Source organism: Pinus tabuliformis, chromosome 6 (assembly GCF_031772625.1).
Source record: "Pinus tabuliformis cultivar Carrire ecotype Pingquan chromosome 6, CPIR1, whole genome shotgun sequence".
Lineage (NCBI taxonomy): Eukaryota > Viridiplantae > Streptophyta > Pinopsida > Pinales > Pinaceae > Pinus > Pinus tabuliformis.
Window position 1 is genome coordinate 1,442,266,241 of NC_142292.1, and position 6,722 is coordinate 1,442,272,962.

Below are 6,722 nucleotides of genomic sequence, written 5' to 3' on the forward strand. Positions count from 1 at the left end.
CGACACTTGCGACACTTTCAAATCAAAGGACGACAGTTCGATTAAGCTACTATTTGCAAAGGAGAACTGTAAATGATGAAAAATACATAAAAAAACATTCACAATTCCTTCTGATGGAGGCTGAATAATGCAAAGGAAGATGGTTTCAACAGAGATATACTGATCATAGAAAACAAAACTACTGAATAAAGCTGAAGACAGTGAAGAAAAAACCAAAATCTGGAGGCAAAAATAGTCTTAGTCAATCGTCGCACCTATAACACAGGGAAACAAGGTTGCATCCCACCTGCAACACACGGGAGGTGCGATGCATCCAGGTTGCCAAGAAGAGACAGTGCGATGGTCCAGGGATGAGACTGTGCTTGGTTTTCACTCATAATTTGCAGCTAAGTTCAGGGATTTAGGCTGAGCTAATGATTGTCAGTAAACACAAAGTATAGGGGCTGATCTAATGAGATTATTTGAGCTACCATTAGGGCACTTAGGATGTTTGCAAGCTAGATGTTCAGTTCATAAACCAACCCGGAGATTGACTGAAGCAACGTTGATCTACTTTGTAGTTGCATAGCAAAAGCAGTTTGAAGGCTAGCTGGCTTGACTTCAGGCTCTGTCTGTGGTTTATAAAGCAAACAACAATGACAAAACAAACAAACTATTCGCTCCCTAGTGGAGTCGCCATTTTGTTATCGGGAAAACTACTATCCATTCAAAGCTGCTAGTCCCACTAGGATGGGTAGCTATCTTAGAAACAAACAAACTAAAGTTACTTGTGTTTTCCTTTATGAGAGATAGATGAGAGAGAAACAGAGAGTACCAACCTCAGTCTTTCACTAGTCTCCTTGCTTGTTTCCTCTCTCCTTTGATAGAGCTTTCGCCACTCCTTTCTCACTTGTTCCGCTTCGAAGATCACCTGTAGAGTCAAAGCAGCAAAATACCATCAAAGCATAGAGATCTATAACCATAAACAATGTAGGATCAAATGTACATTAACCATATAAATGCATATACAAATACAAGATTCAGAGATATACAAACATATGGAGGAAAACTCAAATAGCTTTATTGATAGAAGTAGTAGAAGAGAGGATTACAACCAAGCTGTCTGATCCAGCATCATCCTCCTAGCATGAAAGCCCTCTTCACCTCATACAAAGCAAGATCACCCAACAATGTCTTCAAAGAGAAACCAACAACACTTCCTTGCAAATTACAAAATTCCAGCCTTTGGATCTCTAGGATGAGGGATCCATATATAGATGTTTACAAGAGAGTGAGTCAGCTTCTGGGATTTTGATTAGTGTCATTTCACTGATATTTCTTGGTTCCACTTGGAGATTTCAGATCTCTTACTCATCCCCGGGTGAATTCAGAGAGGCAAGTGTCATATGAGTAGTTTCTAGAAGATTCTCTGGGTTTCCACCTAGCAAACTGCTTCTGCCATTTGTCTGCTCTCGCTCATCGCACCCTAAAGAAGGGCTTTCCAGTCTGCATCGCATCCCCCATGTGTAATAGGTGAGATGCATCGCACCTTATGCATGGAGTAGTTTGTATGGTCCAGTTTTGACTAGTTCTGAGTAGTTTTTCATGGAGAACTTCTGGGAGATGATGTAATTAGCTGACCTTGTTCCTTTAGGGTGTGAAACAACACTTTTAGGGGTTTGGAAGCCCTTGTTTTATGGACATATGTGATTGGGGTTGTAGTGCCCAAATATGTCTATAACAAACATCAAGTGACATGTCAAGTCCATCTTCTACAAGCATGAAAATTTAAGTGAAATTTATGAGAAAAATGACGCTGAAAATAGCGAAGGTATAAATTATTTATATGCATTATTTTGTCATGTAGATGATCCAATTTATTTTGAAGATTCTATCAAAGAAGAAATATGGGTTGAAACAATGAATTAAGAAATGAAAGCAATAGAAAGGAATGAAACATGGGATTTAGTGGACCTTCCGAAAGGAAAATAAGTCACAGGTGTCAAGTGGGTCTATAAGACCAAAAACAATGCTGTAGGAAATATAGAAAGACATAAAGCAAGGATGGTTGTCAAAGGATACAAGCAACAACATGGAAGAGATTATGCAAAGACATTTGCACTAGTTGCAAGAATGGAGACAATGTGCACAATATTATCAATAGCTGCACAACATAGATGGAAGGTGTACCAAATGGATGTGAAGTCGACATTATTGAATGGAGTGTTGAAAGAGGAAGTATATGTGGAGCAACCACCAGGTTATGAGGTTCAAGGCCAAGAAGACAAAGTGTATAGACTAAAAAATGCTCTTTATGGGCTGAAGCAAGCACCGCACGCATGGTACAACAAGATATATGCATACTTGTTGGAAAATAGTCAAAGAGAGTGACTGTAAACTTCTTATAGTTGTTTTATATGTAGATGATTGATTTTCATTAGGAATGATGACCTCCTCATTGTTGATTTCAAAGAAGTCATGAAAAGTGAGTTTGAAATGACAGATTTGGGGTTGTTAAGGTACTTTTTGGGCATAGAAGTGAAGCAAATAGAAAATGAGATCTTTATTTCTCAAGAAAAATATGCCTCAAACATTTTGAAGAGGTTTAATATGCAGGACATCAAGCCTACACCAACTAAAACTATCATGGGGTTGAAATTAAGCAAAGAAGAGTGTAGCAATAGTGTCAATCCGACATTATATAGAAGTATGGTTGGTAGCTTGATGTATTTAACAACAACTAGGCTTGATATAATGTATGCAATGAGCTTGGTGTCAAGATTCAGGGAGACACCAAAGGAGACACATTGGAAAGCAAACAAAATAATACTAAGGTATGTCAATGGGGCAAATGAATATGTTATTTTGTACACCACAAAAAGTGATTTCAAGTTGGTTGGCTACATTGATAGTGATTGGGTAGGAAGTATTGATGATAGAAAGAGCACGCCAGGATATGTATTTCACATGGGTTCGAGAGACATTTCATGGGCTTCCAAGAAGAAACCAATAGTGCCACTATTGATAGCAAAATATGAATATGTCACTACAACAACAACATCATGTTAAGCAGTTTGGATGAGAAGGATGTTGGCAAAAACAACAAAGAACGATAACAATTTACTATGACGACAATTATGCAATTACACTGTCCAAGAATTATATTTTCCACAAAAGGAGAAAACACATTGACACTAAGTATCATTTCATTAGAGAGTTGATTAACAATGGAGAAATTGTTTTACAACATTGGATGTCACAAGAGCAGTTCACAAACATCTTCACAAAGCCATTGACAAGAGATCATTTTTTCCATCTGAGAGATTTTTTGGGCATAGTGAGTATCGGTGGTTTTGATTGAGAGGGAGTGTTGGAAAATTACTCCCAACCACCACATTAAACAACTGACTAACAACCATAACTTAAGTACACAAACAAATCAAACAATCAAATTTTGCACAACAGATGAAAAGTAAAAAATTAAGTTCTTAAAAATGGCCGCCACACCTTGTCAAAATTTTAGTCTTGTCAAAATTATGGTGTGAACGTATGTTTTGAATATTATGCAAAGATAGTTTATGTGGTTCATAAGTTTTTATAGGGGGTCGAAGGTATGCTGACAAAAGGATAAAATTGTGGAGCGAATTGTGGTGGGCAGTGAAAGCAAAAATATTACTCGCTGTTACAATGTGTTACAACACATAACCAAAGAACAATTCAAGTGTGTAAAATTTCTAGTTTTCACTGCAATGAATGAGTTGAAGTCTTAGGTTTTAACTTTGCAATTGTTTTTGCCTCCCACAAGTTACAATGTGTTAAAACACATAACCAAAGAACAATTAAAGTGTTTAAAATTTCTATTTTTCATTGCAGTGAATGAATTGAAGTCTTAGTTTTTAACTTTGCAATTGTTTTTGCTTCCCATAAAATTTTAATATAAAGTATTTTGGTTGCACGCTCAATTAGAGAATCATTTTTCATTTTTGTCACACAATACTCTATTTTTACGTTGTTTTACTGTGTGTTGCTACTACATGTTACTGTGCATGAATTTCTGGGTTTTTCTTATCTTCCTCAAAGTAAACACCTACATGCCTTCAGAAGTCCCCAACCACTCCCAAATTTTGAATATCTGGTAGATAAGTTTTTAAGAGTTTGTAATGGATTACCTTTATTTTTGAAAGTGTTAGGGGCACTTATTTGTGGAAATAATGAGATTTACTGGCAAAACTAGTTGCATAGACTTCAACATATAAGTCTAGGCGACATCAAACAAAGGCTTAAAATGTGATATGAGACACTCAACAAGGAGGAACAAAATATGTTACTAGATATAGTCTACTTTTTCAGAGGACATGGTAGCGACTGGACCATAAGAATAATGAATGCCTTTGGCTGGCAAGGTTTTTTTCGGGTTTCAAATCTACAGGAGAAGTTCCTAGTGGAAGTTGACAATAAAAATGATATGCACATTCACGATGAGATTTAAGAAGATAAATTGTGGTGGTGGGTTTAAGTCAATTTCCTTTCTATTTAAGGCCATGGGCATGCGACATTGAATCATTTGTAAGTGATCAATAGTAATATGTACTAGGCACTTAAATATTATTCAATAAATGTAAAAGCATGTTAATGTGTCTCATTATATGGCAAAAGCAAAAAAGTACTCAAATAAAAAAAGATAAAAAAGATAATATAAAAATATCAATTAAATGAGTTGAGTTTCATACTTGTTAATTATAAAAAATAAATGCTAAATTTGTAACAAAGCTAACTCACAATAAATTTTGGTAAAAGCTATAGTGAACCTATTTAATGGGTTTCGAAAATATAAATAATGTTATAAAAAGTAAATACTAAATTTGCAAATAAGTCCAATGATAGTAAATATTGGTAAAAGCTATGGTTAATCACTCACAAAATATAAATAACTTGATGTAAAGTTAAATGAAATGCTAAAACTCTTTAAATATATATATAAAAATAGAAGTAGAATTTCTAAACAAATAATTTTATATATTATATTTTGAATAATATAAAATACGTTATTATAATCATAATTAAAAATTTTATTATAAAAAATATAAAATATATTTTAAAAAATTTCAAAAAATAATTTTAACATTTTGTTATATGTTATTTTCAAATTTCTATTAAAAAAAATGATTTTATAAACTTGAAAGGGTAGTTTCTTGGGTCGCGGTTTTATATATACGAAAATATGATCATTTTTACTAGTATTTTAATAATAATTAAAAAATATGCTTACTTTTTATTTTTAAATTTGTTTAGCAATCTTTAGAATGTTTACAACACATCTCTTAAAGAAATTGGAATTAAAAAACATAAATCAATAGAGAAATGGGGGGTCGCGGTTTTGTCACTACTTAAAAATTTATGTAAAATATTAATGATACCTTTTAAAGAAAATGAATAAATTAGATAAAAATTATATATTAAATTTTAGAAAAAATATGACATGAAATTGAATTTAAATTGACATGTTTTGTCTTCTTTTACCACCACCTAGTTTTTGATGATTTTGTGAATTTAAGAGTAAACATTCCAACTCCATTTATTTTTATAAAACTTCTTTTCCATAAAAAGGGAAAAAGTGATACACATTAACATGATTTTTATATTTAGTTTAATTATTTCTCATTTTTGCAATGATCAACAGTTGATATCGAAAGTGCGGGAAATTAGGTTTTCTCCTAGTAAGTTTGCGTGCACAAAAATATTATGGTATCTTGGTATTTTGCATCTAAAATACACTCTAGATATCTTGGAATACATTTTAAGAATGGTGCAACGCCACTCCCGAACTCTTGTGTGGCTCAACTAGTTCGACTGTCCCTACTCTACCCTGCCTACCTGGTTTTCAGTGGAGAATTTAAGGGTTTTATATGTGGGTGGGAGGGAATTCAAAACAGTATGGAAATCCAAATCACTTCCTTCCACATATATGCAGGGATGACTTGTTCCCTCATTAGGTTGATTTGTGCTCTTGTGTCCACGAGACAATCTATCTAGTGTGGCTTTCTATTATCTAGATGAATCCAAACTTTTATGAAGAACTCAACTCATACAAAGAATAATGTAGGATTTTCTTGTTCTAGGCCCATCATGTTATCTTCATTAGTTCTAGGTCCTTCTTCTTTAATTTCAATCCCTTTGTGTTTTCTTTTATATCTTGCTTGATACACTGGATTTGATTCAATTTCAACTGGATCTGATTCAATTTCATCATAGGCCCTGTACATTTCTTCATATGAGGAGAAAATTTCTTCTAGCCTGATGGCTTCTAATAAGATTTTAATCTCTTTGACATTTTCTATAGATGCTTTGGCTATTTTATTTTGTTCTTCAACCTGAACTAAAAAAAGAGCTTCTTTGTGTTTTCTAAATTGTTGTCTATCATAATGTTTATAGGGCCAGAATAGAGATCAACATGATTATAATTGGTTGGATTTGTCTTTAAAGGAGATTTAATAGAAATTTCAAGTTGTTGGGAAGCAAGACTTACTAGTTGTCGTAAGAGTAGGCCTCTTTCAACTCTTAACTCAATCCTTTCTTTTACTTGCTAAACAGGAAGATTATTTAGCTTTCATCGGATTTCTTCAAGAATTTTATGCTTGGTAGTAAACATAAACATATCATACTATGGCCTTGGAGTTTTCAGTGTTTGGTAGTATTATTCAAAGCTTGGATATTGCGAATTTTCAGAAGGAATTCTTAGGGTC